The sequence below is a fragment of the Protopterus annectens genome, chromosome 17.part0 (assembly GCF_019279795.1).
Source record: "Protopterus annectens isolate FY-2018-M chromosome 17.part0, PAN1.0, whole genome shotgun sequence".
NCBI lineage: Eukaryota > Metazoa > Chordata > Ceratodontiformes > Protopteridae > Protopterus > Protopterus annectens.
Genome location: NC_056751.1, coordinates 38,189,230 through 38,211,379, shown reverse-complemented (window position 1 = coordinate 38,211,379; position 22,150 = coordinate 38,189,230). Strand labels below are relative to the sequence as shown.

The 22,150-nt window shown below is 42.9% G+C and overlaps 1 protein-coding gene across 1 annotated transcript in view; it reads left to right on the top strand.

Annotated features, from left to right (window-relative positions):
- The window catches only part of WDFY3 (WD repeat and FYVE domain containing 3), a 5,086,165-nt gene that overhangs the window by 3,302,308 nt on the left and 1,761,707 nt on the right, over positions 1 to 22,150 (top strand). The window lies entirely within an intron of this gene.

Here is a 22,150-nt window from a genome sequence, read left to right as displayed (position 1 = left end):
AAGTCATTAGAGGGCAAGTTTCTACTTTATACATTCAGATAAGTGATTCTGTTAATTTTTTGGTTGTTAGCAATTATATTAACAGTACTGGGATAGTGTTTGAGCTTCGGTAGTGGTTTTCTGACTTCTTTTTCCCTTTTCTGTTCATGTCTTCACTCATACTCTCCCCATCCCTAGTCGGTACTAATCTGTTCTTAACTTTTTTTTCCCTTTGATTTCTGCTTAGTGACCGATATTTCGGCAAGGATCATCTTCTTCAAGCTTGCCAGTAGTTTATAAGTAATTAAAACACATTCTCTCCTTCTGGTAAGGTTAACAATTGCTTGGATGTTAGGGTACATTGTTTTGGTGATGTTATGAAGAATTCTTGTTATTTTTTTACTTGTGTGTAGACTAAATGGATATTGAACTTAAGCAAGGGTTCAAAAAGTGCAAAGAATGTGTGGCCAGGATCCTCATGGCCTGTGTGTTTTGCGCCTGAGGGTTACTCATTTGGTCAGTAACTGTGTCATTTGCAAATCTTCAGATCCGTTGTAGTCCATTTTCATCTGATTCAACGAATGAGACTCTGATCCAGCTCAGATCCAGACTTGGCACCTCCAAACCTTTGGATCCAAGGTTGTGACTCCTCCCCTACCCATATTTCCCTTACCATCCTCAAATTACCTCAGATCGAGTTTTCCGCTGTAAAAAAAATATGTAACTGGAAACAATCCTGTAGCCGAATAAAATGGGATCCAAAAGGGAACTGGAAGGTGAAGTAGTAAGGTAACGAACCTGTTGAAGTTAGAGATAATTTGACTTCGTAGAGGCTGTTCATTCTTCAAGGAGCTGCAGGTGACAGTTTAGAAGGGGGTGGTGGGAAAGATGTTGAAGCAAACAAAAATAGGACAACTCGGATGTATCATTATGGTGAGTACATAACTTTCATTTCCATTGTTGTCCATTTTCGTCTGATTCAACGAATGGGATAGAATCCCTAGCTACATAATTTCCTGGCTGGAATTAAGGAAGGATGTTCCGGAGAACAGCAGAGCCAAAGGAGGAATGAGCTCTGGATTGTACATGCAGTTTACAGTGAGACACAAAGGTATATATTGTAGACCAGGTTAGCAACTGCACACATCTTCTCAATAGGAAATCAATGGTGAAAGATTGTAAAAGTTGCCACTGCTCTTCTCGAATGAGCTGCATGTATTCATAGAAAGAGGAGGATCCGAATTTTCATAAATAAAGGAAATACAATTCAGCATCAAAGTTGGCACTGATCGTGCCCTTCTTGATGTGGGAGCACTAATCCCCTTGTCACTGAAGATCCCCATTTTCACTATGGCATCAGTTTCTCCAGCACCTGCTTCCAGAATCAGGACCATGTTGTCAGCATCAACTCTGATGTGGTTCCATTGACTCTGGCCCCTGGTACTAGGGTGGATTTGATGACATGGAGGAAGGTGTACAGGATCCACTGATTCTTCCCCAAGTCACCACAGAAGATGGGGCTTTCATCTGATCATTATGCATGGTCCCACAGGACAGGGGAACTTGTAGGTTTATATTGTTGCAGTCCAGGATGCTCTCTTCCTAGGAGAGTTCGATAACTTGATCCCTTATCCCCCTGGAAGAGGCAGTGTAAGAGGAAGAACTTCAGCTTTATTTGGGAATCCTCTTCCATGAGTGCAGATCTTGACAAAGGGGAGGTCTTGCCCACATCCCCTACAGAAGACACTTCCTTCAGTGTCATCATGGAAATGATGAAGCTGAGGGGATCCTTGCCATTAGACCCCACCTCCCTGGAGGAAGAGAGACTACAGGAGGCCTAAAATTCCTCTCCCCCAGTAAATTGGGTAGTGCCTCCAGCAGACAAGTTGGTAGACATGGTTTGCTGCAAGGCATGAAATGAACCAGATGTGGCTTAACCAATATTCAGGAAACCGGGCAGGGAGCTGTGGACCCTATAGACAGCACTGGAACAGGGGGTCATCTTGTGGACTCCATGGTGGTAGCTGCAGCCACTAAGAGACACATCCCAGTGGATGCCCAGGTTATTCATCCCACAAACAGTGAGTATAGGATGATGGATAGGCTAGGGGAGTGGATGTTTGCATCCAGCACATTCTCAGTTAGAGTGCTGAACTACAGGGAAGAAATTATCAGATTTTCAAAGGATCTGATATAAAAAAATGGCAGATGCTTTGAAATAGTTGTAAGTGGGGTGATCTGAGAACACATCTGGAGACCCAAATGGCAACAATAAGTTCACAGTCATCTCTCTGACTTTGCGCCTAATTCATACTGCTACAGATGGGGCAACTTGAAAGGCTAGCTCAGGATTTGCTACAAGAAGACAAGCCTAGTTGTGTCTTACAGATTTCACAGACCATTTTTAAGATGACATTTGTTAGTGTCCTTTGTATGGCGCAACCTTGTTTTGGGCAGCAAGTTAAGGAGAAGCTGTTGAAATGTGAGCAAATGGCCAAAACGCTCAAAACTTTTGGAGTAAAGCTTGTAAAGCCATAAAGAATCTTTCAAATAAATAAATAAAGGAGCTAAAAATTGTGGCATCATTAAGTCCCAACAGTTCAGAACAGACAGCAGCAGTAGGACACAAGTTCTCATAGTGGGAGGACTTCCAGTCTAACTGTCACTATAGAGGCAGAGGTGGTCCCAACCATCAGGATTCTAGACGACCCTTTCAAGGATTTTGCCAGTATGAATTCTGAAGGGCTGCCTGACTTTCCTGCTCTGGAGGCTGTTGGGGGGGTTATTTTTCCTATGACATGGCAGGCCATCTCTTTAGATAAGTAAATAAGGGAAACTATATGCAGAGGCTACTTATCCCACCATTAGTTTGACCCTGTCAAAATGAAGCCGCCTTGTTAAAAAAAAAATTAAAGTAGCCTTAAAGGAGGGCAAGAACATCATGCAGAAAGGGCCATCTGGGAGTTTCCACCAGCCCAGAGGTGATCCAGATTCTATTCAATTTTCTTCTTGGTGCCCAAGAAGACAAGAGGACCTTAGAATCATCCTCAATCTGAGTCACTTGAACCAATTTGTGATGAAAGAGTCCTTCTGGATGATTTTGGTGCAGTCCATCCTGCTCTGAATTCAGACAGGGGATTGGATGTTCATTCTAGATCTTCAGGATACCTACCTGCACATAAAGATAGCAAAGGCATCAAGTAGATCCCCACACTTTTAGCTAGGAACAAGTCATTGTCAGTTTTGAGCATTGCTATGTAGACTCAACACATTACCCTGGGAATTTAACCAAATGTCTGGATTCTGTCACAGCTGACATGCAACTTTTCAGAATATGTATTTTTCCAACTGTAGATGATTGGCTGCCAATAGCTCCCACTATGGAGAAGGTACTGCTTGTAAGGCAGTAACTTGTCCCATGTCTGTCTGTCCTTTTGGGGTCATGCTCAGTGTGGCCAAATCCCGTCTGGAACCATCTCAAAAGCTAGTCTTTATTCCAGTTGGTCAGTCAGAATCAAAAAGCAAAACTGCCTCCAGACAGGATTTCTTCCATTACCAGAAAAGTTTCAAGCTGGACACAAAACTGTTGACCTTCAGCCATTAGTGTAATTTGGGTGCTGTGACCTATGGTGGCTTCAGTTCAGGAGGTCTTTTCTGCACAGCTAAATAAGTAGCTCTGCAGTGTACCCTTCAGAATGAATGGAACTAGACCTCACAACCCATGAATCAGAACATACAACTGTCAAAGACCTGTATCTAGTGGTTGCTTTGGTGGACGGACCCATACAATCTGGCTGCAAACACTCCATTTGCCAGACCACATTAGAATGCCACAGTGACTATGGACACATCCATCATGGAGGGTGGGAAGACATTAATCAGGATGATCAAGGGAATGTGGACTTACCAATAGGCCCAATTGTACACAAGTGATCTCAAGATGAGAGCAGTCCTCCTAGACTTGCAGGCATTTCACTCCATTAGTGTGTAGGCTCCATACTTAGACTATTTGGCAGTGGTGTGGTAAATAAGTAAGGAGGAATGCACTCTTATCCCTTGTGCAGGAAAGCTATCAGGGTTTGGAAATGGACTATATTGTCACACCGTATTCACAGAGCATCGCACATACTGGAGTCATCTTTATTGATCAGAGGTTGAATAGACAAATACTGCTTCTCCATGTTTGGCCTCTGAACAAAACGTTGGCTGTCAAATAGTTCAAAAGTGGGGAAGACTCTGTTGCAATCTCTTCACTTCACGTCCTAATACCAAATGCTAACAATTGTTTAACATTGTTCCGCAACCTGGACAGTCACTCTGAGATGCATTCTGCCATGATTGGTCCCCCAGATCCCCTTTATGCATTTTCTTCTATCTTCAGTCATAGTCAGATTACTTCAGAAAGCCACAGCATGGAGAGCACAGGTCATTCTCATAGCCCCATTCTGGTTCAGCCAGACATGCTTCCCCTCACTGTGTGTTCACCCCAAGAGAAGACCCACCCTTCTTCACACAGAACATTTTTCTATTGATGCATCCTTCTGGTCAGCCTAATCTAGGACAAACACTCCCTACACCTGACTGCATGGTGTCTTCACTTACATTGATGACCAAGAATTAATTCTTCCCAGCAGAGGTTGATGACTTGATTACTGCTTCTCATAAACCTTTGACAAGAAAATATATAAAGAAAAATGATTTCTCTTTGGGCCCATAAGAATAATGTAGATACCACATCACCCTCCTTAGCTATTGTATTTAACTTTTTTGCCAAACTTTTCAACACAGGAGCTATTTGTGCCTGTATTAAGGATCTTTATGCAGCCATTTCGTCCTAGCATGATACTTTGCAGACATTGTCATTCCGTAAGACATGTAAAGCCTTCATTAAAGGAGCATTCTACTCCAGGCTTCCTTGTTAAAACCAGCTTCCTCTGGGGATTTGAATTTCATGTTGGAAATGTTAACCCAACACCCTTTGGAACCAACAAATATTATTTTTCTCAAGACTTTGTCAGGGAAAACAGTCTTGATGATGGCTAGCATATCTGGCAAAAGAAATTCTGAGCTCCACGCTGTGTCCTTACAATATTTATATATTGTTTTTTATCCAAGCAGAGTCACACTTCAGACTAATCTATCCTTTATACTGAAGGTGGCCATTTGAACCAATCTGTCATTTTACCAGTTTTCCCTCTGTAGATATTCTAGAACTTCATTGGTTGGATGTTCTCAAGCAACTTTTTCTATTACAATCATACAAAAGATGTCTGGACGGGTGATCAACTATTTGCATCCTTTTCACTAGCTATGAAAAGTCATAAGGTATCCAAAATTAACTTATCTAAGTGGTTATCTGATTGTATATTACATTTTTAAACATCTGCAGGTAAAACCTTGGCCACAACACTGAAAGCACATTTTGTTAGAGCTCAGGGCACGTCTATTGCTTTCATATGTAACTGGTCTCTTGAGGACATTACAGCTGCTGCTTCTTGGACATCCTTGCATACCTTTGCCAAACATTATAATCTGAACACTCTCTCTAGAGCTATTCTCAGTGGCTTATTGGCTTAGACCATTGTAAATCAGCTGAAGAGTCTTTCCAGTGCTTGGACAGGACTAGGGAAATATGAAAGTTATGTACTTAACAAGAACATTGTATTTATGTGATGTGTAGCCAGAAACTTGAATGACTTGCCCATCTGTGCCCTCTGTGGAGTTGTCATTCATGAGTTGTCATTCATAAGACACATGTAGGGAAGCTTTGCTCAGCCTTGTCTTCCAGGTTCTGCATTCTAATTATTTCTTCTTTCATTGGATAGTGGGTTAGTTAGTCCTTTTACTTGTTCTGGAGATTATGGGTTAGGGGAAGAGTTTGTCGCTGGGCTGGACCAGTCCAATAGCTTCCAATGTCCATATGAAGACCAGATAAATCCTAACATTCTGTTGTACATAACATGTTTCTTTGTAGAAAAGTTTAGTGTCTTCTAGGGGAACAAAGCTTTGCTTCTGTTCTGATCTACAATATTAATCATGTTGTTTTGAGTTATTAGAATTTTTTCATGTTAAGCTCTGTTACCATTAATAACTCTTGCATATGGTGAAACTGCTGCATCAATAAACTGTTACAAGGAAGTTAAAAATAGCACATGGCCATCACTAAATGATGTCCATTTCATCATTATAAAACCTAAGTCCCCCAGACTTGCGGTTAGAAAATGCAAGGTTAGCTGTAAACTTAAAGTTGCAGCAATTTCAAAAGACGACTGTAAGGCCACCTTCTGCTATATTAAGAAGCTTAGAAATAACCAGCAATTCTGTGCTGAACCTCTCTGGTGGTACCTCCATCTCTGACCTCAAAGACATTGCTAATATTCTTAAGGATGAATCCTCTTCCAGCTTCACCCCACCCACCCTTCCCCTTCACACTCTCCCTCCAAAATAATTTTGATCTAATTCCTTTTGACAGTTTTCAAAAGTAAAATTACTAGTACCATTAGACATGGAAACATCCCTGGATGTCTGCTAAGAATCCCTACAATGTTTATCATATTGATCACTGCTGCAGTAGCCGTAGCTGCATGGGTCATATCATACCAAGGACGTAACCTCTGGTCAGCTTCAGAGCATTTTCCATGTGCCCAAACTGTCAAGCAGCTCAAGCCAAGCTGACTAAAAGACAAATATGGGAGTGAAGCCCTTCAGAGATTTACTGCCACCAAAGGAGTATGCTCCTCTGACGCTTTTGAGTATTGGCGGTCAGCTTGTGCTTTCCTTTGCTTGGCAGATAAGTTCCCTTCTGGGGAAAAACAAACTTCTATTCTCTTAATTTTATTAATGTTTTATTACTTCCTTTTTAGGCAAGTTATTTTAAAGGTAGAAGTGCTGTGTTTTAACGGACTGTCGTGAGACTGTAACATACTTTTAAATGGAGTACTTGTTTTTTCTGTCAGTTTAAAAGTAGAGTTAACTAACTGAAAGCATATTTTATATGGAGAAATTGTATATTTCCCTTGGTGGGGCTGGCTTAGTGTTTTAAAGTACTTCTACTCTGTTTTTCTTTCAAAAAAGTAACCTTTGTGGGCTGGTAGTTTTACTGGTAAAAGAAAAAGGGAGCCCTCTTTTCCTGAAGAGATTCAAAATTCTGAATCTGAACGGGTAGATGCAGGGATGGATTTAAGGTTTTTCCTCAGATTTCTGATTCAGACTCCAGGGAGAGCTCAGTTTCTGACTCTCCCTGTGGGGGGTTTTCTTTCTTTGAGACTGTTGTTAGAATGTGCCACTATTTTCAGTAGGAGACCATTGAGGTTTCTCAGTCACTCAGAAAATACTACGAGTTGTTACAGGATTTTCAAGAACCTATACCCCTTCCTCCTTTTCTGTTTGCTTTAGAGAGTGTGTGTTAATGCCTGCAATGTTCCTGATAGTCAACCGTCTGCTCTTAAAAAAGGCAGATAGGGTATATAAAGTTCCTCAGTCTTCTAACTTTTTCTTTACTATTCCCAAACCTGACCCAGCAACTATAACCTTAGCTGTGATTGCACTGCTGCTAAACAATTAATTCCAGTCCTACTCTTTCTAATATGAATTGTAAAATTATTAATGTGTGGGAAAAAAGGTGTATACTTCGGCAGTTTTGATTTTCATAATGTTGAGTGTTATGACAAATTGTGAAAGTATGAAGAATGCTTTATCTACAGTTTCTTCTTTGAGGAAACTCTGCTTTAAATAACTTTCTTCTGTTGCCCAGGTCACTACTTATTGTTTGTAGTTTGTATGACTCTGTTGATAAAACTTCACGGGCTATGGCCACCAGTATTGTTTTACAGATGACTGCTTTCTCAGAACTTTCTAGATGATAAAAATGATATTTTAAATTCACCTTGGATAGACATTTAGTGTTTTCTACAGAGGTGATCAAAAAGTGTGATGAAAGGGGCATGCTGATGCAAAGAATCTCCTTAAGAGTTTTCAACCCTCCTTTTCCAGATTGTCCAAGGGATTTTCTTTCTCCTCATTTAGTTTTGGCAAAAAAAAAAAAAAGTGTAAACATTCTCAACAGAATTCAGGTAAACATACGTTTAAGAAGAAATGGCAAGGTAGTTCTTAAAATAAGTCTCAAATCTCCCAAAACCAGCAAGTCTGAATGACTATTTGAGACCTTATGACCCACTCCCACCCTGGTCCCTTTTTGTCTTCCAGAAATTCTGAATCTCCATCTTTCTCATTGGCAGCGGATTGTTTCCAGTAAATGGGTTCCGAAAGTTATTCATTAAGGTTACAGATGACAGTAGGAGGAAATTCCTTTTTTCCAGGGGGGGGTCATTCATCGAATGCTGTCCCAAGTAGTGGTAGAACCAGTTACACTGTCCCAGGTGGGGAAGGGTTTTTATTCAAGGATATTCCTAGTGCAAAAGAAAGAAAATGCTTGGAGACCAGTTCTGGATCTTTCTTTCCTAAACCTGTTTGTGATGGTGTCCAAATTCAAAAAAATGTCTTTCAAAACCTATTACCTCTTCTTCCTCTTTCAAGTCTCCTGGTAGTGCTAGACTTAAACAGTGCTTATTGCATCCCTATTCATCTAGACTTCGGATGTTTCTTAAGATTTTGTGTGTCTGGATCACATTATCTGTTCCTTGCTTTACCCTTTGGAATATCCACTGCTCCAAGAGTGTTCACAAAGTGTCTAGCTCCAGTATGGCTCATTGCAGGTACAGGGTATCCACTTTTTTCCATATTTAGATGATTTGCTTATCTTTGCAGAGTATTTTTCACAGTGTCAGGAACTTCACTTTTGGGTGAGAGATCTCTTACACAAGCTCAAATCCCAAGAGAATATTCAGAAGTTTTTCTTGACTCTCTTGCACTTGATTGATGATGTTCTTCATCTCACATTGCTGCAGTCCTTACACTTGGGTAGTCCGCTGTCCTCGGTCGGCCCGAATATCAAAGTATAAGGCTGACGTCGGTCAAGGCGCATTTGACTGACATCAGGACGTCAGGGTACAAATGCGCATGACCGACGTCATATCCTCAGTCTTTTTTGCCGCATGGTCCGATGCAGAAGCAGCATTGCAAGTGCCGGTTGGCGTTCTGAAATTTTTCGATTGCGGAGTTTCAGACCGAGTCAAAGTTGGCTAAGTACCCCGTTGGGGAATATTTTAGTTTTTTCTTGCCTCAGTGGTTTACCGGATGTCAGAAAAGTGAATAATTGTATTTCTTGTGGGAAACAGATACCATAGAGACTATCATACTTTGTGTATTCCTTGTTTAGGGCCTGAGCACGACGTTGTTGGGTGTCGCTCTTGTGCTAGATTCAATAAGCGCACTATAAAGAGAAGGTTAGATTGTGCCAGGTTAGTCTTCGGAAGCGGTGCAATTATAAAATGCCGCCGGATGCTCCACGCCCGCTTCAAGAAGCGCAAGGACAAAGCAGTTAAGCCTAGGTTAGAAGAACCGTCCGCACCGGACGTCGGTTCTTTAGAGGTGTTCGTGGAGCCGGTGGTTCCACCGGAGGTTTCTTTGGGATCCCAGGGAGAGACTTTGTTATTGCAGGATGTGGCCTCTCAGGAGGCAGGTCAGGCTGATGGGGCTTCTCAGGTTACTATACTCCCCTCCCTTCCTAGGGTGGTTAGGCCCTCTCCTTCTGTTTCCAAGGCTTCTCCCAGAGGCAGGCCAGGTTTAGCTTCAGTTGGTGTCACCCCTAGTTCTTCAGGAACTGTGCCCAAGAAGCATATGCTTAAAATGGCAGAAGATTTGATTACTTTGATTAGGGGTTCTTTGCCCCCTCCTGATAAGAGACCTAGGGTGGAGCCTGAGCTAGGGAGTTTTGAGCAGGCTTCGGATGTTTCGGAGTCTTCGGCTGAAGACTTGCAGGAGTATTTCCCTTATTCTGATTCTGATGTGGATGATTCTACTCCTTCTGCTTCTCCTCCTGAGGATTTTTCTTTTTCAGAAACTCTTCATTCCATGAGGGAGCATTTTAAGTGGGAAGGTCAGGACTTCTCTGATTCCAGGAAAAGGCTTAGGGAATTTTGTTTTACCCCAGCATAGGCCTTTGGCTATACCTCCTGTTTTGGATGTGGTGGCAGATGTTTTACAGAGGCTTCTCTTAATCCTGATTCTTGCCTCCTGCTCCTGTTAAACCGATAGGTATTACAGGGTGCCTGAAGCTCATAAGTATCTTTTTAAGAGTCCTAGGGCAGACCCAGAAACTGTTAGGGGCCTAAAGGTGTTAAGGCTTCTGTTGTCAAGAATCCGGTTCCTACAGATAAAGAGGCCAGGGCCTTGGATAGATGGGGAAAGAAAGTTTATACTTCTTCCACTCTAGCTATGAGGGCTTTGAATTGCCAGTTTCACATGTTGAAATACCAAAACTATCTCCTTTCACAATTGAAGTCTAAGGTTGATGCTCTGGCGGAGGGTATTGATTGTAAAGAGTTACAAGATTTAGTACATGTTTCTGAACAGGTGGGTAAGCATTCTTTGCAATGTGGTTTTGATGCTGTACAGGCCTCGTCTAGGGTGGCTGCCACTGGATCAGTTCTTCGCAGGCACGCCTGGCTGAGGGATCAGAATTTATCTGACCATGTTAAAACAAGGATTTTAGATGCTCCTTTACAATCTGATGTATTGTTTGGTTCTCCTGTTGAGGCTGTTTTAAAGAAAATGGAAGACAAGGCTAAGTCTATGCAGACTGTTAAAGATTTTTTGCAGGTTCAGCCTCCAAAGTTTAGTAGAAATTGGCCTACTAAGGGGTGGACGTATCCTTCTTATGATTCCCAGTCTAGGGGTAGATCTAGATGTGGTAGGGGCAGAGCTCAGGGCTCTTTCAGGCCTAGAACAGGGACTTCTCCTGCACAGTCTTCGGGTGAGGGCAGGGGTCAGTCCTTTCAGAACAGACCCAATGACCTACCTTTTCAGCTGCCAGAGCCTTCTGCCTGGCAGCACCTTTGGGAGGAAGGTTGGCACTTTTCAAAGAAAATTGGAGTTTAATTACCCAAGACAGATGGGTGTTGGATATCATACACCACGGTTACAGGTTTTATTTCCATACCTTGCCTCCTTTCAAAGGCATGCCAGACGTTCCTCCTCAACAAAGAATAGAGGCTCACAAGCAAATTTCTCTGTTACTCCAAATAGGGGCCATACAGCCGGTCCCTATGCCAGAAGTGGGCCTAGGATTTTATTCTCGCCTGTTCCTAGTACCAAAGAAAGGGAACACGTGGAGACCAATTTTGGACTTATCTATCCTCAACACTTATCTGGACATTCCCAAGTTCAAAATGTTGACGTTACAGCAGCTTTTACCTCTGCTGGGCAAAGATCATTGGATGGTAACTTTGGATCTCAAGGAGGCTTATCTTCATGTTCCTATCAGACTGAGTTGCAGGAAGTATCTGCTGAGCTGGGACTTCTCATTATCAGTTCTCTGCATTGCCCTTTGGCTTATCTACTGTTTCAGAGTGTTCACGAAAGTTCTGGCTCCAGTGATAGCTTTTCTCAGGTTTAAAGGAATGCAGATCTATCCTTATTTGGACGATTGCCTGATTCTGGCTCAAGGAAGGGACGAGCTTCTTCATCATTTGGATTATGTGATAGCAGTGCTAAGATGCCTGGGGTATTCTGTGAACTAAATAAAGTCCAGTCTAGTACCCTCTCAGGACATGTGCTTTCTGGGTGTGAGACTGAATACAGCATCCCAGATGGCCTTTTTGACCCCGGACAAACAAAAGAATCTTTCCCTTTACTTTCATCAGTTGTCTCATCAGTCCAGGCTGACTGCAAGGACAGTCCTTCAAGCCTTGGGGTTCATGGCATCTTGTATTCTGGTGCTTCCCAATGCCAAACTGCATATGAGGAAGCTACAATGGTATCTCAAAATGTATGGACACAGCACTGCCAGGATTTGGACACTGTCATTCAAATAATACCTTGCATTCAAAAGGAATTGTTGTGGTGGACTCAGGAATGTCACCTAAACAAGGGACTCTCTGTGACCCGCCAGAGGCTTAGTCAGATTCTAACGACAGATGCCTCAGACAAAGCTTGGGAGCTCATCTGAATGGAAAGTGGATACAAGACAAGTGGCCTGCCAGACTACAACATCTACATATCAACTTGAAAGAGATGTTAGCAGTCCAGTTTGCATTAATAGCTTTCAAGGATTTACTTCTTCCAGGGCAGGTGTTGATTCTACCAGACAACACAACTGTCATGTGGTACATCAACAAGCAAGCGGAACACATTCTTATCCTCTATGCAGGCAAGCAATGATTTTGTGGGAGACTGCTCTCAGTTTACAGCTAAATCTTCAGGCAAGGTTTCTACCGAGCACAGAACTCCTTAGCAGATGTGTTGAGCAGACAAATTATGGATCCCCACGAGTGGAAATTGATCCTCATGTATTTCAGAAATTGACAGTGTCATGGGGAACTCCAGACATAGATCTGTTCGCTTCTCCACTAAACCACCAGCTGCCAAAGTTTTGCACAAAAGGTTTCATCCCACAGCTTGGAAAGTGGATGCTCTTTCTTTCAATTGGAGCAATCTTCATGTGTATGCCTTTCCGCCTCTGCCTCTCCTCCCAAAGGTACTTCTAAAGGCCAGACAAGACAAGCCAAGGATGATTTTGATAGCTCCAGATTGGCCTCGACAGCATTGGTACCCATTACTGAGAAGCCTGGTACGGAAGCCTCCATGGCCTTTGCCTTCGATTCCACACCTGTTGTCTCAGGAGGACAGTCATTTGCTCAATGTCAAGCTTCACTCTCTGCACCTAACAGCCTGGCATATTCTGTTTTGAACCATAGTGGGCCTACACTTCCACAGCAAGTTTTGAATGTTATTTTGGAAGCTAGAAGGCCTAGTACAAGGAAAGTGTACGCAGATAAATGGAAGAGATTTTTATTTTGGAGTGCAGCAAAGGATTTTGATGTTTCTGAGCCTAATTTAAGTGTGGCTCTTCAATATCTTACTGAGTTACTGGACAAAGGTTTGTCCTTCTCTTCTATTAAGGTTCATGCTGCAGCAATTTCGCTCACTATGATTGTGACCTACCATTGTTTTCTCATCCTTTGTTCAAGCAATTTCTTAGAGGGGCAAAGAATATAAGACCCCCACAAGAGCTCCTACTCCTGCTTGGGATCTCAATTTTGTGTTGGAGAAACTCACTCTACAACCTTTTGAGCCTGCAGCTACTACTGAATTAAAGTTTTATCATGGAAGACTGCTTTTTGTTGGCTATTACCTCTGCAAGAAGGGTTTCTGAGTTGCAGGCCCTTATGGCGGTTGAGCCTTTCTTAATTTTCCATAAGGATAGGGTATCTTTACGAACTAATCCTTCCTTTATGCCTAAAGTGGTTTCTAGTGTGGCTTTAAACCAAGCTATTCATTTGCCTACTTTTATGCAAATCCCCAAAATAAAGGGGAAAAGATTTTGCACACTTTAGATGTACACAGGCAGTTGCGATATTATTTGGACAGAACTAAAGGGTTCAGGCAGTCTCAGCAGTTATTTGTTTCTTTTGCTTTGAGTTCTCAGGGCAAGCCTGTGTCAAAACAAACTATTTCTAAGTGGATCGGGTTTTGCATTGCTTTCTGTTATTCCCATCATGGCAAGGAGATTCCAGCTGGGATTAGGCCTCATTCCACTAGGGCTACTGCCACTTCGACAGCTTTTTTGAGGGGGGTGGCAACTAAGGATATTTTGGAGGCAGCTACTTGGAGTTCAGTGCATACTTTCTCTAGGCATTATCACCTACCACTTTACTCTAAATCCAGGGCTGGTTTTGCCACTGCTGTTTTGCAGGGCATTTTGGCAGCTCCTGCTTCCTTATAGTTTGGCCATCCTCCCTTACCTCTGCTTTGGGATTCTACCCAAGTGTAAGGACTGCAGCAATGTGAGATGAAGAACATAGTACAGTTTTGTACCTACCATAAATGTAGATGTTCGAAGATCCACATTGCTGCAGTCCAATTTACTCCTCCCTCCTTCCCCTCTGTAGTTAGAGGCGGTTGTGTGGGTTGGGTTGTCAATATGATGTATATTGTATATATTGTACATATTTTTAGTGCTAGGATGGTTGGTTGTTTGTTTGCTGTCTTTTGGTTTTCACCTTTATTTTTAGGGTCTTCTGACATCTGGGGCAAGAAAAGACTGAGGATATGACGTCGGTCATGCGCATTTGTACCCTGACGTCCTGATGTCAGTCAAATGCGCCTTGACCGACGTCAGCCTTATACTTTGATATTCGGGCCGACCGAGGACAGCGGACTACCAAAGTGTAAGGACTGCAGCAATGTGGATCTTCGAACATCTACATTTATGGTAGGTACAAAACTGTACTTTTCTGGGATGTCAACTAGACACTTCAGTTCAAAGAGCTTTTCTTCCACATGAAAAAAATTGATCTGTTTCTAAGGTTTTCTACACAGACTTCAGTCACTGCGAGGTAATACCTTAGGATTTTGGGTCTCCTGGCATCTTGTGATTCTCATGATATACCTGGCAAGAGTCCACATGGGAAAGATACAGTGATATCTGAGATCTGTTAGGTCCCAGCACCAATACCCTTTATCTTTTCAAATCCCAGTCAGAAGAGAAATCTTTTGGTGGAGACAACAGATATCCTTAACTCCAAGTCTCCCATTCTCCCTCCCTGTTCCAAAGCAGTCAGTCACCACAGACACTCTGACTTTGCTTGGGGAGCAGTTTCAGGAGGGATAAAAGTGCAGGGGCTGTGGGACACCAAGGACAGATCAAGCACATAAATATCAAGGAGATATTGGTACCTGGGACCTCTTCAAGTGGTTACAGGTAATGCCACAGCAAGTGGTACATTACAAACAAGGGGGAAACCAGGTCATAACCTCTTTGCAGACTAGCCATGCTAGCTTGGAATATAGCTTCACAGCACAGTTTCACTCTACAGGCATCCTACATTCCGTCAGAGCAAAATTTGTGGAAGATAAGCTGAGCAGGACAAAGGCAGACCTCTACAAATGGAAACTAGGGAAATCCCACAAATACAAACTAGATCAGGGAATCTTCCAAGATTTGATGCATCTGTTGGGAATTCCTCAGGTGGACCTCTGTTCAGACAGAAAGCAAATCAGCTGGCAAATCTCTGTTCCAGGACTGCATGCAAGAAGGCCTGACAGATGCCTTTCTTTTCACAGAAGGTTTCTGTATGCCTTTCCTACTGGACTCTTCTCCTTCCACCTCCCAATGTCCAGGGAACTTCTGAAGATTCAGAAGTCCTCAAGATCATTATGGTTACTCCGTTGTGCCCCAAGCGACCATGATTCTCACTTTTTTGGAAAGAGTCAGGGGGCAATTACCACAAGCTTGTTGACAGACTGCATCTACTCACACAAGAACAGGGGTGTTTGATGCACCTCAACATCAATCATCTTCAGCTGACTACTTTGGATGATAGGGTGTTAATTCTGTTTAAGGACCTGTTTACTGAGGACGTGCAGCAATAATTGGAAAAGGTTTTCTAGTTCGTGCCAACAACAAAATCAGCACCCATTCAGGGCTAGTTGACGTTCTTCGTGTTTCACTGTTGCAGTCATTACATCTGGGTTATCTGCTTTGCAGGTAGCCCTCAGTCTGCCTGATTAACAAAGTCTTGTGTCCTGCGTCGGTTGCTGTCCCTTCTTCAATGACATCAGGTCGTCAGGGGTGTAAAACAAGCAGCCGACGCCATTACATTAATCTTTCTTGCCATGCGTTGCCTGAAGCAGAAGCAGTTCGCAAGTGCCGGTCAGCCGACTCCTGAAATTTTCATTTTCAAGTTTCAGAACCGAAGTCTTCAGCTAAAGCTAAGTACCCTATTGGGGAAACTTTTTCTTGCTTCTTACCGATGTCAGTAAAAGTTAATAATTGCATTACTTGTGGAAGGCAAATACCTGATAAAGATTTTCATTTGTACTGACCATGATGTACCTTCAGCACACTGTCTGTCGTCTGTATATTTTCGACTCTAAATATTTTGGTTCTCTGTTTAATTATCCAGAAATGTCATCAGTTAGCCATCCGACGGGATTCCTAAAAAAACGCAAAGATAAAGACAGAGACAGGCTGCCGAGGTCCAAAACTGCCGACGACGCTTCCTTAAGCCGGTTCTCAGTGAGGCGCATTCGCAGCCCCTGATACCCACTACTTATGATTCCCAGGCCTCTAATGAGACCCATTCGGAGTCCGGTTTGCTGCGAGATGCTTTAACTATGGAACCTGCAGATGTCTTTACCTTGGATGGGTCCGGAGCCACTGTGCAGGCACCGGCTTCTGAGGGTGTATTCAGGCCTATGGACTTGCATATTAAACTGACGCCTCCTTCTTCACTTAGCACTAAATCTCGAACCATGCCTAAAAAAACGACACCCAGGCCACATGCTCAGGCCTCTATGCCTAACAAACAAATGATAAGAATGGCTGAAGATCTAATAACTCTAATCAGGGGTAGCCAACCCCCCCCCCCCTCTAAGAGGCAAAGGGCTGAAGTTGTTTATGAATCTTCTGACCAGGATTCTCTTTTTTCTGATTCTTCTGGTGATCTGGATTTGCCTTTATCTACTTGTGTGGATTCTGATGCAGAGGACTCTATTCCCTCTGCTTCCCCTCCAGAGGATTTTTCTTTTGGTGAAACCTTACATACTCTGAGGGAGCATTTCCACTGGGAAAGCCAGGATTTTTCTGATTCAAAAAATAGGTTCAGGGATTTCTTACTCCTGCCTCAGCATAGGCCTTTAGCTATTCCTCCTGTACTAGACATTGTTGACGATGCTTTTTCGGAATCTAGCTTGGCCCTGGTTCCTTGCCTCCTGCTCCCAGCAAACCTGACAGATACTACAGGGTCCCTGAGTCACACAAGTTCCTTTTTAAAAATCCCATTGCGGATCCAGAGACTATTTCTCAGGGACCCAAGGGCATTAAAGTTACTACTGCTAAAAATCCTACCCCTTCTGATAGAGATTCCAGGGCGCTGGATAGATGGGGTAAGAAGGTTTACACTTCTGCAACCTTGGCCATTAGGGCTTTAAACTGCCAGTTTCATTTGTTAAAGTATCAGCAATATGTTATTGGATTGCTTAAACAGAAAATGATGTTGATGCCTGATTGTGTGAAAAATAAAGAATTACAGGATTTAATGCATTCTGCTGAACAGGTTGGAAAACATACTTTGCAATATGATTTTGATTCATTAGAGGCGTCTTGCAGGGCTGCTGTTACTGGGTCTGTAGTCAGAAGGCATGCTTGGCTTAAGGAGCAATCTTAACCTGATCATGTTAAAGCTAAATTGTTGGATGCTCCCTTACATCAGGACCACCTGTTTGGCAACAAGGCTGAGGAAGTTCTTAAAAAGATAGAAGATAAAGCTAAATCTATGCAAACTGTTAAAGATTTCTTACAAGTTCAGCCTCCTAGATTTAATAGGCACTGGCCCTCTAAAAATTGGTCCTTTCCAGCCCCCTCCATGTCTTCTCGAGCCAAACCCAGACACAGCAGAAACCCCAAGTTTCAGTCCCAGGGGACACAGGATTAAGCAGTGGGGGGCCTCCACTTCCAAATCTGGGAGTAATAAGACTCCCCCTATGGTAAACTGTCTCAATGACTTCCTTTTAAAATTTCCAAGCACTTATCAACTGACTTCCCCTTGGGGGGAAAGATTGCTTTTCATGCAAAGAACTGGGAGCTCATTACCCAGGACAAATGGGTTTTAAATATAGTGTCCCAGGGATACAGATTTCACTTCCACATGTTGCCAACACCAAACGGGTGGCTGGACCTACCCCCAAATCAGTGGGCAGAGGCCCAAAAACAAGGACTTTCTCTCTTAAGCATGGGGGCTATTCATTTGGTACCAGAAGAGGAAAAGGGACAAGGTTTCTACTCAAGACTTTTCTTGGTACCCAGAAAAGACAATTCATGGTGTCCTATCCTTGACCTGTCTACTCTAAACACCTTTTTGGAGATTCCAAGATTCAGGATGCTGACTCTTCACCAGTTGCTTTCTATGCTAGGCAAAGACACCTGGTTGGCAACACTAGATTTAAAAGAAACATACCTGCACATCCCAATCAGGGAATCTTGCAGAAGATACCTTCACTTCAAAGCAGGCTAGACACACTATCAGTTCTCTGCACTGCCCTTTGGCTTATCTACTGCGCCCAGGTTATTCATAAAGTGCCTAGCTCCAGTTATTGCATTTTGCAGGCAGAGAAATATTCAAATATATCCATACCTGGACGATTGTTGAATTCAGGCAGAAAGCCAGGACATAATTTTGAATCATCTGTTTTTTGTACAAAGGGTTTTAACCTGTCTGGGGTACACCATAAATGAAAAGAAGTCATACATGGTACCCTGTCAACAAATTATATTCCTGGGAGCAAGCTTGAATACAACTTCCCAGATGGCTTACCTCATGCCAGAGAAACAAATTAATTTGACAACCTACTTCAAACAAGTGGCCACAAAAACCCTGCTATCTGCAAGACAAATACTGCAAGCCTTTGGGGTTCATGGCCTCCTTCATTCTTCTAATTCCATATGCAAGACTGCATATGAGGAAACTACAGTGGTATCTAAAAAGCCTATGGTGTCAACATTCCCAGGATGTAGAAGCAATGATTCCTATCATACCTTGCCTACGCCTAGAGTTCCTTTGGTGTCAGAGACCTGCCACCAAAACAAGGGACTGCCTTTCACACCACCCACTGCCACCCAAACCCTAACAACAGACGCATCAGACTATGCACGGGGGGCTCATCTGGCAGGGAAGTGCATTCAGGTCAAATGGAACCCAAGTCAAATGCACCTGCATATCAATAAAAAAGAAATGTTAGCTGTACAGAATGCTCTGACAGTCTTCAAGGACCACATTCTTCCAGGACAACTATTGGTAAAGACAGACAATGCCACTGTTATGTGGTACATAAACAAGCAGGGGATACACATTCTGCAGACTAGCCATGGCATTGTGGAACACAGCCTTGAGCTACCAAGTGCACCTACAAGCTCAATTCCTGCCAGGAAAATTAAATACACTGGCAGACAGACTAAGCAGAAACCTCATGGACCCACACAAGTGGAAACTGGAACCAAGGATTTTCAACATGTTGACAAGCAAATGGGGGGAGGGGGCAGATATAAACTTATTTGTCTCTCCCCAGAACTACCAGTTGGACAAATTTTGCACAAGGACTCCACACAAACAATCCTGGAAAGTGGATGCTCTGTCCTTCAGCTGGAAAAAACTATTAGTCTGTGCCTTCCCCCCTCTGCCTCTGCTCTCCAAAGTAATACTAAAAATCAAACAGGACAAACCAAGGATGATTTTGATTGCTCCAGACTGGCCTCGCCAACACTGGTACCCCCTCCTTCGCAGTGTGTCACGGTTATCCCCATGGTACCTGCCTTAGACTCCTCCTCTGTTGTCCCAGCAAGAGAACCAGATTCTGCACCCTCAGCTTCTAACACTGAACCTTGCAGCCTGGCTAATTGCCTAATCTCTCCTTTATCATCCCTCAGTAAACCTGTAATAGATATCATTTTAGAGGCAAGGAGGCCTAGTACTAGAAAATCTTATGCTGAAAAGTGGAAAAGATTCTGTGCCTGGAACCAATCTCAAGGGATGAGCACAGCAGCGCCCAATTTACCTCAGATTTTACAATACTTAACTGAGATGCTTCACAAGGGTCTGTCTTTTTCCTCCATTAAAATCCATGCCTCAGCCATTTCAGCTCATTGTAACACAGAACCTTCCCTCTTCTCTCATCCACTGCTCAAGCAGTTCCTCAGAGGGGCCAAAAATTTGAGACCACCCAGGAGAGCTCCAACCCCAGCCTGGGACCTTGAATTTATTTTGGATCAACTCACTCTACCTCCTTTCGAGCCAGCTGCTACTGTGGACTTAAAATTTCTTTCTTGGAAAACAGCTTTCCTTTTAGGAATCACTTCAGCTAGAAGGATATTTGAATTACAGGCCCTTATGGCATTGGAGCCTTTCATCATCTTTCATGCGGACAGGGTGTCCCTCAGAACCAATCCATCCTTCATGCCCAAGGTGGTATCCAGTGTGGCTCTTAATCAGTCCATTCATTTGCCGACCTTCTTTTCCAATCCACAGAGCAAAGGGGAACGGATACTGCATTCCGTAGATGTGCACAGATGACTTAGATTCTACGTGGACAGGACTAAACCTCAAAGGAAATCTGAACAACTGCTGGTGGCATTTGTTGCAGGGACAGAGGGGAAGGCTATTTGAAAGTAAACCATTTCTAAATCGGTAGGTCATTGCATTCATTTCTGCTATAAGCACCATGAAAAACCTGTCCCCCAGGAGATCAGACCTCACTCCACCAGGGCTACATCTGTCTCTACAACTTTTCTCAGAGGTGTCCCTACCAGGGACATCCTAGAAGCTGCTACCTGGAGTTCTGTACATTCTTTCACCAAGCATTATCATTTGCCAATTTTCTCTAAATCCAGAGCTGGCTTTGCCACTGCAGTCTTGCAGGGCCTTATAGCTGGTCCTAATGCTATTTAAATTCCTCCTCCCAACTATAGCTTTGGGAATCTACCCAAATGTAATGACTGCGACTGTGAAACACAAAGAACATAGTACAGTTGTGTACACTTACCATAAATGTAGATGTTCGAGTGTATTCACTGTTGCAGTCCTGGTTACCCTCCCTCCAGCCCCTAACTTCTTTTGGTTATACCTCTACTTTCCTTTAATATGCTTAAAAGCTTTTTGGTGCATTTGCTTTTTTGTTGGAGGCATATTATTGTACTTTTATATTTAATTGCTTCCCATTAGGGGGGCACCTGACATCTGGGGCAAGAAAAACTGATGTAATGGCGTCGGCTGCATGTTTTTTACCCCTGACGACCTGACGTCATGGAAGAAGGGACAGCAACCGACACAGGACCCAAGACTTTGTTAATCAGGCCGACTGAGGGCTACCTGCAAGCAGATAACCCAAATGTAATGACTACAACAGTGAATACACTCGAACATCTACATTTATGGTAAGTGTACACAACTGTACTCTCTAGTTTTACAATATTTGTGAGAGTTACTATCCTTTGGCCTTTCTTATTCCTATTTCAGGGTTCATTTATCAGCCATTCAAACATGTCTGTCCATGGATTCTCGTCTTTCAATGCAGTTTCACATCAAAATGTTCTTTTAACAAGGTTTTGTGTAGAGGCCTCAACAAAACTGTGGCTCCTCCTTGGGATCATAATTTTGTGTTAGAGAAGCTAACAGTTGCTCCATTTGAACTAGGTAATCTGGCTGACTTCAGGTTCTTAATATGGAAAACAATTTTACTGATTGCTTTGACCTCTGTAAGAAGGTGTCTAACTTGTTAGCTTTTGTGGTGCGTCAACCTTGTCTCATTTTACACAGGGCCAGGGTTTCTTTGAGAACTGATCGTTCTTTTATGCCTAAAGTGGTGTCCGATTTTACTTTAAGCCAAACTATATCCCTACTTTCTTTCCCTAGCCTAAACATGAGCAAGAAGATATACTCCATATCTTGGATGTCCCCAGACAATTCCAGTACTGTCTTGACAGAACTAAATCTTTCATGTCTTCAGATCCTTTCATTTCTTGTGAAGAAAAAGGGACAACCTATGTAAAAACAGTATTTCCAAATGGTTGTCTGTTATACTTACAACAGCAAATTATTCCAGGCAGGGTCAAGGCCCACTCTAATCAGGGCCTTGGCTTCATCTTTGGCTTTTTGCAAGGGTTGGATGCTAGAAGTATTGTAGAAATTGTTACTTTTTTTTTTACTCTGTAGATACTTTTACAAAGCACTACAATCTTGATTCCTTCTCTAGGTCAAAATCAAGCTTTGCAAGCACCATTCTCTAAGGGCTGCTGGACTGTTCTCCTTCCACCTCCAAAATGTAGTTAGCTATGGTAATTTATCCATATTGCCAAGGCTACTGCAGCATTGAACATAGTACATTTGTGTAAGTTGAACTTACCATAACAATAAATGTTCACGTGAGCACTGCTGCAGTAGCAACTCCCTCCATCCAGCCCCTTCTTTTTTGGTGTGTTTTAATGCCAGGCCATGGACATGTATTTTTTTGCTGTTCCTAGCACTGACCTTTCATGACCCCGCCTCCCTCTCTCTGCCGG